The sequence below is a fragment of the Suricata suricatta genome, chromosome 13 (assembly GCF_006229205.1).
Source record: "Suricata suricatta isolate VVHF042 chromosome 13, meerkat_22Aug2017_6uvM2_HiC, whole genome shotgun sequence".
In the NCBI taxonomy this organism is placed as follows: domain Eukaryota; kingdom Metazoa; phylum Chordata; class Mammalia; order Carnivora; family Herpestidae; genus Suricata; species Suricata suricatta.
In genome coordinates this window covers 19,144,969-19,156,429 of record NC_043712.1, presented here as the reverse complement: position 1 = coordinate 19,156,429, position 11,461 = coordinate 19,144,969, and positions in this window count along the sequence as shown.

The following is an 11,461-nucleotide window of genomic DNA, read 5'->3' as shown; positions in this document are numbered from 1 at the left end:
TGAAATGTAAAAACTCAAAACCTACCGTAGTTAAAGAGCGGAAGATGTGCTTCGTACACTTGTCTTTACTTTGTGGGCAAAGGAACCAAGAGACTGATGAATCCATTGATTAATCCACTCCCTTGTGGGGTGATCGTTATTGAGCACCTCTTGTGTGCCAAATTTTAGGAACACAGAAATGAACTGCTATATCCAAGCCTCATAGTCTGGTAGAGAAGACATCTATCTCAACAGTAGGATAGGAGTTTCTATGTCAGGGCGGGGACCAGGTAAGGTGAACACAATTTCAGGAATAAAATTTCATCTCACAAACAAAATTTAACGCAGTGCTGAAAGAACTCAACAATCAAGACAAGTAGGAATTGATTGCCATATCATTTATTTGTTTGTTTGTTTAATATCTTTTTCAGTTTATCCTGAGAGAAAGAGAGAGTATGTGCGTGTGCATGCAATCAGGGGAGGGGCAGAGAGGAAGAGAGAGAATCCCAAGTGGGCTCTGCACTGCCAGCGCAGCGTCCAACGTGGGGCTTAAACCTACGAACTGTGGAATCATGACGTGAGCGGAAATCAAGAAGCAGATGCTTAACTGACCCAGCCACCCAAGCATCCCTATTGCAATACTTTTTAAAACAGGAAAATTAGTGCCAGAAAAGCATGGACAAACAAAAGATAAAACTTTCACATGAAGACAGAATCAATATTACTGAAATTTTCCTTTTGCCTCGGACTCCAATCTGGCTTGGCATGGCACTGTGTTGGGATGGGGGTGGGTGGGTGCGGGAGGCATTTCACCCAGCCAGCAGTGTGTTTGAACTGACTCACATCAGCTTGCATATCTCTTCCCAGCTTCTTGCTCAGGACTGCACATGGGTAGGTCGAAACTGGTCATGATGGGAACATTTTGCACCCTGCTAATGGGTCGATGCTAAAAATCAGGACTTTCCCCCACCCTTTCTGGAGACCTGGTTGTTAACTACATATCAACACCTCATTCTATCCAGCCTGCACTGGGACAGCAGCACCTTCAAAAAAGGGCTCCCAGAGGAGACACCTTCTGAATTTTGCAGAATAAGAATCTAGAAAAGAAGAGAAAGAACATCCCTGCAAATGAGGAATTCAAAATGCAAAGCACCAGAGGAATGGAGGTGGGGGGGGGCGGGGGGAGGAGAGTGTATTTTTTTTAAGAAATGGCAAGGAGCCGAGCATTGCTGGGATGAGCGATGTCGCAGAGGAGGAAGGTTCAGGAAGGCAGAGACGGTGGTAACACCAAGTGATGCCCTGGGATTGAGCAAGATCGGGGGCTCTGCCCTGGGACAAGGTTGCAAGGCTGTAGGAGGAGAGGACTCCATACTTCTGCAGGTCCTGACCAGGCAAGAGCCGGCCGTGGTGAGGTCATAAACGTTTCATAACAGGATCTCTAAGCAGAAAGAGCCCTGACTTACAGCATTTGCGGTCCTACCATGGCCAATGTCAAGCTACTTACATGATGTAACCAAACGCCGAGGAGAGATGCTGACTGGCACACCGTTGTATGGCCTCTCCACCATCTACTCACAGTAGAAATAAGTAACGTCAAGAGCACAGGTAATAGTAAAGTGTAATGAGATAACTAGAAAGAGATGAGTTTTGAGAACTCATTCTTTTTGCTTTCAATTTTGTTAATGTTTCGGGGCGCCTGGGTGGCTCAGTCGGTGAGGCGTCCAACTTTAGCTTACGTCATGATCTCACGGGTTCCTGAGTTCAGCCCCGCATGAGGTTCTGCACTGACAGCTCAGAGCCTGAAGCCTGCTTCAGATTCTGTGTCTCCCTCTCTCTCTGCCCCTCCCCTGCTCATGCTCTGTCCGTCTGTTTGTCTCACTCTCAAAAATAAATAAAACATTAGAAAAATTTATTTTTGGAGAGAGAGCTCAAGCAGGGCAGGGACAGAGAGAGGGAGGGACAGAAGATCTGAAGCAAGTCATGAGCTGAGAGCAGCAAGCCCGATGTGGGGCTTGAACTCACCAACTACAAGATCATGACCTGAGCCGAAGTCGGACACTCATCTGACTGAGACACGTAGGCACCCCACTTTTTCTCTGAATATAATGTAGTCAATTATAAGTTTATTCCATTTAATTTTTAAAAATGGCTTAATGGCAGCAAAGTTCCTGAAAATTTAACCATCTGCTCTCATGAGCCAGCAGAGCAGGTAGAAGTCCCTCCAGCACGCCGCCAGGAGAGGAGATTTGGGTCCCCACTTGCTGCGTGTTCACTGGGATGGGGGCTGCCTGATTCCCTGGGTTTCACTTTCCCAACTTGGAGACCGGACCAGCTTTATCATGAGATGCTCTTTATCCTGATCCTCTGTGCCCAAGGACCCTAATCCACGCCTCTGGGTGGCTTCCCAAAATAAGGCAGGCATCCCTGGGACACGAGTCAAAAGCAACTGAGATTCGCAGAGCAATTTTTGCCCTGGGTAAAGAAAAGCCCGAGGCCAATGTTCCACATCCTTATCACTTTAAGAGTGCTATTTAACTATAAAGCCATTGGCACCTAACCTGTCTGAGCATATAAAAAAATAATAACAATAATTGTACTCTTACCATGTGCTGGACACTGTCTTCAGTGCTCTTCTATATGCTAATTCATTCAGTTCTCAGATCAGGGGCACAAGGTAGAAAATAGATTGTACCAACTTAAACGGTGAGGGTACTATTGTTATCACAATTTAAAAGTGGGGGAAAGGTGGGTACGAAGGTAAATGGCATACCCCAAGTCACATGGCTAGGGATTTGCTGTTACCCACGCCCACCATGTCCAGCAAAGGCGCAGAAGAGGAGTGTGCTCTTGCAGCCCGGTGCAAATGCAGGAGACCCCATGAACTTGGGGGGAGCATCAAGCTAAGGCCAGCTAGCTCACCTCCCAAGAACTGATGAGGCTCAGAGAAAGGGAGTTACCACGTAGGCATATGCCAGCCACCCCAAGTTCACAGATGAATTCACAGAAGGGAAAAGAGAGTCCATGAGGTCCCACAGTGCTAACGTAAGGTGGAGCTGTGACATGAGTCCCCGGGTATCAACGTGGCCACACCGTGTGGCCAGCTGCAGGTGCTGGGCAGGCTTGGGGTTCCTATCAAATCACAACCATTCCCAGATATCTAGATATGCAAGACCCCAAATAAGAATCTGGTTGAAAAGTACAGAAAATATGGAAGAGTACCCCCTCAGTGAATAAACTGCCCATCTCCAGAAGGAAAAGTGGGAACTACCCACCTCTGATGGTCATCAGCTTAGGATGAACATTGTGATGTAACTGCCAAAACCCCCTCCCCCAAACAAAAACCAAATATGTACCCAGGTTGTATTAACAGGAGCATAGAATATATAGGAGGGGAGATAATAATTCTGCTCCACTCTCTCTTAATCAGATGCCACCTGAACCTTTGAGCTTTGCTGTGGTCCCTGGTGGCACTTAGGTAACTGAAAACCTGCAATGCCTTTGGGGGAGACAATGCTGGAAGATAAGAAACAGATACCAGATGAGCAGTGGTGAGAGGGAAGTAAGATGGCTGTATGCCTTTGGGGTTGGGGCTGTTATGCTCTGAGTGATTTCAGCCACAGAGTCAGGCTTTGGATGATTTCAGAGTTGCTGTTCTCAACAGCCATTGTGAAAGGGGCTTTGCATGATAATCCTTGGAGATACAGGTAAAGAGCTTTTTGTCAAGGTTTTTTGGATGGGGGAGGCAGAGCCGTGTGCCTGCCACCCTTCTGTCTTCACCTTGTGACAAGGAAAAACCTCCGAAGGCACTGCATTCGGCCAGCTTTCCCTGGAACTGCGCATGAGCAGGAATGTGGCGCATCACATGGTCTGGGAACCGGAAACCGAGGCAGCGAGGCCCTTAGAGTGCAAGTCTAAGCTGACTGTGGGCAGCACTGCTGTTTCTCCGCTGTGTCTGACAGCGGGTGTGCCACCAGGAGACCTCGCGGAACCGGACGTTGGACCGGACAAATTCTCCGCCTGCTGAAATTTACTTAGGTGGGCGGGGCAGGGGGGGAGGTCTCCCCATCTGGCCAGCTACTCCCAGGGCTGTGCGGAAACCTGCCCCCGACTCTGCCCCACACATGGGGCTTGGTGTATTGAAATAAGCACTTGGGACCAGAGTTCTAGCCCTGGTTCTGTGCTTGCTGCTGCGTGAGCTTGAGCAAGTCCCTTCCGCTCCATCTCGGAACTAGAGATGCTGTGTGGAAACTGACAAAGGAAATTGTTCGTCTGGGGGGAGGGGATTATGACTGTGGTTGTCATTGCTGTCCCCTGCTTTGTTGGGTACAGACCAAAATTCCTGCTCGTCTGCTCCATCAGCTGGGACGTTTCCAGCTGCTGGTAACAGAAAGGGCACCTAACAGTGGCTTTGACAATGAGAGACACTATTGGTTTGAGAAAGGGCGGACCCCAAGTGCCTGCATTGGCATCTCAATAATGTCTTGAAGGCTCCGGTTCCTTTTCTCTCTGCCATCCTCAGTCCGCTGGCCTGGGACCTCGTGGTCGCTTCATTGTGGCAAGATGACTGCGGCCTCTCCCACAACACATCATCACTCAACAACGTTCAGGAAGAAAAACGGGGTGTAGAATTGGTGTGTGTCTACTTATGAAAGTGAGGGAAACTCTCACGAGGCTATATTTCCCAGGCATCTATAATTCCTCTCATGTCTCCGTGGCTGGTCTGTATCTTATGTCTACACCCAAACCACTCACTGGCCAGGGGAAGGAGACCACCATGGTGAGCTTCGTCTGAGCAGGATCCAGTGCTTGAGGTTTGGAAGACACAGCCTCCGCTGAAGGATGAGACTGCTTGGAAGATGGTAGATGAAGATGGAATTCTGTTAGTAAAGATGAGGCATCGGTGTCTGCCATGTCACGGGGATGTGCTGGGTTGACCGTCCGCTAGGCCTCAGCTCTGCCTTTCCACCCTCCCTTCTTCCCTCCTTCCCTCAGCCCTGCCTCCCTTCCCTCCTCATTAATCCCACACTTACTGAGAGCCTACGGTGGGCTCAGTGGGCCAGGGGATTCTCTAAAGATAAGATATAGCTGTGCCCTTGAGGAGGTCCAGTTAAGTAGGCATATAAGGCAGATATATGCCCTGGTGGGACCAGGTATTCTAAACACCAGGCAGGATGAGGGGTGGGCTGTTTAACAGCTGTGAGGATATGAGGGGGGCCAGGGAAGGACATTCCAGGAAGAGGGGGGTCACAGGAGTGAAGGCCCAGCACTCTCGGAGCTGCTCAGGGGCTTTGTCTCCACTCTCGGCCATGGTGGGGGCTCAGAACCCATCACTAGTAGCCTGTTTGGTCAAGCTGGTGGTTCCAGCCACATCCTTGGGGCGGGGGGAGGGGGTCCCGAGATCTTAGCTTGCCACAGCTCACACATCTGGAAAATAGGCCTGATTCTGGCGGAATGGATCGAAGGAGGAGATAGGTTAGACTCTCTGCAGCCAGACATCGATGTGGGAGGCCTGACTTCTCACCCCAGCTTCCCATTGACGCTGTGTCATCAACCTTTCCGAGCCTCAGTTTCCCCACCCGTAAAACAAGGAATTTAGGCTGGGTGGCTCTAGGGGCTCTTCTAGGCCCGAATTTCTTTCGGCCCCCACTTGTGGGTTAGTGGCAGCACCGTGAAGTAGGCTTTGGCTATCTCACTGGCCTCCACCAGCAGCCCAGATCCGAGGAAATAAAGCCTGGCTGGGGATGGCAGAGAAGGCTCGAGAGATGGTCCGGGCTGCCCAGACAAGGGGACCATATGCCCAGAGGATGTGCCCTCCTGTATAGTGGCCCAGGGGGTTCCCTGGCCTCAGCCTTCCCTCCTCTTGGTGAAATGATTGTTTCTGTGGCCTCGGCAGTCACTGGGCCAGAGGGACATGGCCTCACAGGCAGAGATCCCTGGGACACAGGCGGGTCATGCTAACAGCCAGCATTGGCTCCAGCCTCACCAGGGGAGAGGCACGGGGCTGGTGCTGCCTGGAGGGGGCAGAGGGAGGGGATCCGATGTGAGGCTGTGTCTCTCTCCAGCCTGGTGTTCAGTGAAATCCCCTTCAGGGAAGTGCTCCATCCTCGCTGCCGGGAACACAGGCACGAGTGGGCCGAGCAGTATTGGCGTATCTGCATACTCAGCATCAGGCCTGCCATGAGCCACGTGCCCTACAAATATTTGTTGATGGACGAGGGTCATGATACAGGACAGGGAGCAGGCAGCAGGAAAGCTAACCTGTTAGGTGTAAACTGGCGTAGTCTTTCCATCTGTCACTTCGCACGTTTGGAACATCTTCTAGGTGCTGGGCACTGTGGTTCACGCTGGTATCAGAAAGCCAATGCGGCAATGAGATTGGCTCATAGCAAGGACTGAGGTTTATATTTGCCTGTGACCAGGGTCCCGCTCAAAGCCTGACGCTCGGCAGCCTCTTTTGATTGGCTGAGCGACTTGGGCATGAATGACTCTATTAAGTGTTTCTACTATTAGGGATGCACTGTGTGCTCACATCCTATGCTACATGCTGTGTAGGGCCCAGATATGAGAGAAAGGCCCATCCTGGTGTGCCCGGTGGGGCAGGGTGTTGGGGGAATCGGAATCTGAGTTCTCCTCCTGGTTCTGCAGACCCGTTGAGCAAGTATGACTTCAAGCAGGACTTCCTGACCCGCATTTTCTGCCCATCCCCTTGCTGGTATTGTCTACCAGACCTGTGGAGAGCAGGAAGCACAGGCTGGCACACAGTAGGTTCTCAGAAAAAGTTTGGTGGATAGATCGATAGGGTTTGGTACTGGGCGTGTGCAGATCTGTTCAGGAGGCTAAGACTTCACTAGTGACTCCTTCATAAACATGTATTGAGCACCTACTATGTGTCCACCAGCAAAGCTGTTTAGATGAACAGTGTTTTTTTTTTAATTTTTTTAATGTTTTATTTAGTTTTAAGAGAGAGAGACAGCTTGCGCAGGGGAGGGTCAGAGAGAGAAGGAGACACGGAATCTGAAGACAGGCTCCGGGCTCTGAGCTAGCTGTCAGCACAGAGCCCGATGCGGGGCTCAAAGCCACGAACCACGAGATCTTGACCTGAGCCGAAGCCGGAGGCTCAACCGACTGAGCCACCCAGGCACCCCAGATGAACAGTGTTTCTAAAGGCAGATGAGCCTGGGAGAGCAATGGGTTCGTGGCTGATCTGCTTGGGTGAGGAGTAAATTCCATGTGGCCTCTGAGACCCCCACCAGGCCAGGAATCCCTATTTTTCTCCCTTGTGCCCGAAATGTCACGGGGGCCTGGCAGTCACTGTCCACCGCATTCCTAGTCCCGTGGCCTCCTGCCCCACAGAGATGGCCCCTTTCTGTTCACAGAATAGGCAGTGGCCCAGTGTCTTCTGGACCTACTTCCACCAGAACTGTTTATGCCCAGCCACTGGTGCCAGGGACCTACTTGGCAGAAAGACTGGATAGGAAGAGGCAGCAGAGGCGGAAGCAAGGTCCCTTCCCAAGAATTCTTGTCAGTGTCCGTGACTTCTCTTTCCGGCTTGACCATGAGTTCCTGGAAGACCGTGACTCTCATCTCCCTCCCAACCTAGCAAAAACAGTTAACCCTCAGTAATTATCTAGTGCTGAATTATTGTTAAACACTGCTCTCACACTCACAAGCTCAAGGGTCCATGCAGATGATCATGATTGATGTATCCCCTTTACACACGGAGAAAGTGAGGCTCTAGAAGATACCATTCATCTTTATGGGCTCTGAGAGGTTTCCCATGGGTCTTTTCAGCAGCCCTCAGCGGAGGAGGGCTCTTGGGGGATCAACATTGCATACCAAATTTGGGAGTGAGATTTGGAAAAACCTTGGGCTCAGCCACTGACCCACTGCCTGACCTTTGAGGAAATTCATCCCCTTGCCTGGAAATGGCTTTGTGGCCAGTGAGTCACGCCGTGCAGGGGGGGAGTTAGATAGATCACTTCTTTACTAGCCCCCCTTCCTTCAAAACCTGCCTGAAAGCCACTCCCACCCTCCTGGCCTTTTGGCGACTCTTCCACTTGAATTGTCTTCCCCCATGGGCTCCGTGAGCCAAAGGCCACCTCCTCCTGGGAGTATTCTCTGGTTTCTCTCCATCCCTTAGTTCTGCTTGACAATTCAATGAATCGACAGCATTTATCACATTCCCCTTGTGTTATCTTCATGTGATTACAGGGCAGGGTCTGAGGTCTCTGCACAGGCTCTCTCCCCTGCCCCGAGCTCCTGAGCACGCCTTTTGCGCACGTTACAGACGCACGTGTGCCCCGAGAGCAGGGCCATGTGCAAAGCTCTCTGCCTTCCCTCCCGTCGCGGCAGAGCCCTCTTCCCTCAGTTGCGAACAGGGGTTTGTACATGATAGGAGTTAAAGAAACTCATTTAAATTATTAATGGTTTGAGCCTCTATTGTGTCTCGGGCTCCATGCTGGGTGTGGGGACCCCGAGATGGATCCGACAATGACAACACCATGTGATGTGTGCTGTGACTCGGGTGTGGGGCAGGGCTTAAGCTGTGCTAGAAAGACAGAGCGGCTGTGAGCAGGCAGCAAAGAGGGGGTGGGCAGGGGAGCTGGGAGCAAGCAGCCGGGACAAGGCCTTGAGGTAGCGCAGCTTGTCCGGAGCCTGCGTCCAGGCATCAGACAGATGGAGCTGGGACATATCGTGAAGCCGGGGAGGCTGACAAGGGCTGGCTCAGAGCCCCTTCAAGGCTGAGGCTGGGATCCTTACGCTCAGCTGCAGAAGACAGGAATCGACAGCCTCAGTTCAAATCGCACCCCTATCACCTAGCGACTCGGTATCTCAGGAAAGTTATTTACTCTTTCAGAATCTCAGCCTTCTCACTTGTAAATGTCACCAGCAGGGCCTCCCGGACACTCGGACACTCGGCACAGTACCGCCCTGGCTAGGGAGAGGCAAGTTCCAGCGCCTACTGCTGGGAGGACCCCAAACAGCTCTCAGAAGTGGAGTTTTAGAATTAAGGGGCTGCCAGAAAAACCCCTAATGAATCCAGGTACATAAGATATTAATGCTGTACTCGAAAAATGTCAAAACGAATGCAAAGAAGAATGCATGATGAACAACATATCAAATACTGTAATTGAGGACAGGATCCTCCTGGCACAAAGTGTGCAGTTCAAAAACCACAAGCTGGGATTGAACTGGGAATTCTCCACCTTCCAGGGCTGTGGGCTTCTTCCAAAAACCCGAGGAAAGCCCGTGGCCCCTCTCACCCAGAAGAATGCTCAAACATGCATCGTCGGGGCTGTTTTGGGGTGTTCCTGCCCCCTCCCGGGGCTCGTCCACGTGGAGGTTAAGAACTCCGGTTCACCTTGGGGGTGGGGGTGGTTACACGCGCCAGCCGGCCGTCTGCGGGTTCCCGGGCACCCTGCTGGGCAGCCCTCCCGGCGACCGTAGGTGCTCTGCCCCCTGCAGGACGCAGCGCACAGCATGCCGCCGCTTCTTTCTGGCTTGGCTCCCCTCTCCGCCCCCCTTCCTCGCTTCGGCTTGGGACTTTTCCTAAAGTTTGCTGAAACCAGACACCTTGCTCCACCGGGCCCGCGTGCAGCCACAGTTTAAAAGGCCTCCTTCAGCGCCCCCTCCCCGCCCCCAGCGGAGACTTCAAAAGGCCCGGCGGGCGCCGCGGCCCCAGCACCTATGAGCCGCCCCCCGCGCCCGGAGCCCGCGCCGGAGTCCGAGGACGCAGAGCGGCCGAAGTTCGAGCGCAGGCGGACCGGGCCGGCGGCGCAGCCCCGCGCGCCCATGCCCCTCCAGGTGCCGCTGCGCTCCGAGCGCCCGCGTCCAGTTTAGGGAAGGGGACCCCGCACCCTCGCCCCCGCGCCCGCGCCGGGGCTGCGGGGACCCATGAATACAAATGCCGTTAGGCGCCCGAGGAAGGACCGACCGTCCAGCCTCGCAGCTAGGGACCCAGTAAGTGCCGCGGGGCTCCTAGAGCTCCGGGAGTAGCGCTGTGTGAGCGTAAAGGTGCGCGCGTACGGGGAGGGGGTGCAGGTGTGGGGAGTGAGTGCGTTTGTGTACGCTTGCGGTGGGCACTAGCGGGATGCCGTGTGCCAGTGGGGGTGCACGCGAGCGCGTGGGCACTTCGGGTGTGTATGTGGGGATGTGTGTGCGGGTGCGTACATGGCGGGGGGGCAGTGAATCCGGGTCGGCTAGTGTGCATTTGTGTGCATGTAAGTACCAGTGTGCATTCATCTGCGTGTGGGGAGTCCGGGCTGCGTTCGACTGCAGAAACCTTGGAGTGTGTTTGTGTGAGCCCAGGAGTGTGTGGCCGAGCTTGCATGTGAATGAGTGTCAGTGTGTGTCTGAGTTTGGGGAGAGCGTGGATGTGTGTGAGTGTGTGTGTGTGCACCGGGGAGCAAGTCGTGGAGGCGGAGGCGGAGGGCGCTTCTAATGCCTGGGCTCGGACGGGGGTTTTGGTTGTACGAACTTGCTGGGCGTTTGCGGCGGGTTCAAAGTGTGCAGTTGTGCGCTCCCGTGTGGGATCGCAGGAGTCTTTGGTCGCTTCCTGAGGTGTGTGTGTGTGTGGGGGGGGAAGGAGTTGTTAAGCTCCCATTTCTTACCGAATGGACGGGGAAGGGAAGAGGGTGACCAATATTTAACAAGCCCACCCACTAAGTGCCCAGGGAAGTCTGTTCTCCAGCGCGCTGTGAATCTGGGAAGAGGGGTGTGTGTGTGTGTGTGTGTGTGTGTGTGTGTGTGTGTGTGTGTGTGTGAGTGACTGTGGTAGGACACTGATTGTCGCTGTTGTGGCGGTCTGGACACTGAGTGCTGGTCCCAGCTCTGTCCTCGGGATACCGGGTTCCTTTCAGCAGTAGTATCTGTCTCCTTTCTCCCTGTATCTCTGCCTCCCCCCCACCCCCCAGCTCAGGGATTTCAACCCCCCTCCCCCCAGTCTCAGAAGCCAGAAGTCCCAAGTCTCCGAACTGTGCCCGTCCTGCTGTGCAACTTTGGCCATCTCTTTCCTCTTTGTGACTCTCAGTTTCCCCATTTTTGCTGGAGGGCGGGGGGCGGAGATGGGGGTGTCTGCGGAGCTGTGGTGGGCCGGCCGAGGCTGCGTGCTCGGCTACGGCCGGCAGGGGGCAGCATGGGGCAGCAGAGGGCGGCTCGGCGCTGGGAGGAGAGAAGGTGGAGAGCCACCGCGGGCCGAGACTTTAAATCGCCTTCATTTCCCCCAAATCCTTCCTTTTCCTCTCCTCCCCCAGGCCGGCGGGGAGGCAGCTTCCACCGCCTTCTGTGCGCCCTCGCCCGGCCTCGCTCTGCCTCCGGGGACCGCCAGCAGCCCGCCTCCAAAAGTTTGATCATCTCTCTTTTTCCCCCTGCTTCTTCTTCCTTTTCGGTAGAAGCAGAAAAAGAGCGAGGCAGGGGCGAGCGCGGCGCCGGGACTCCTGGGACCATGGGCCTGGCGCGGGCGCCCGCGGGGCCCCGGCCGCAC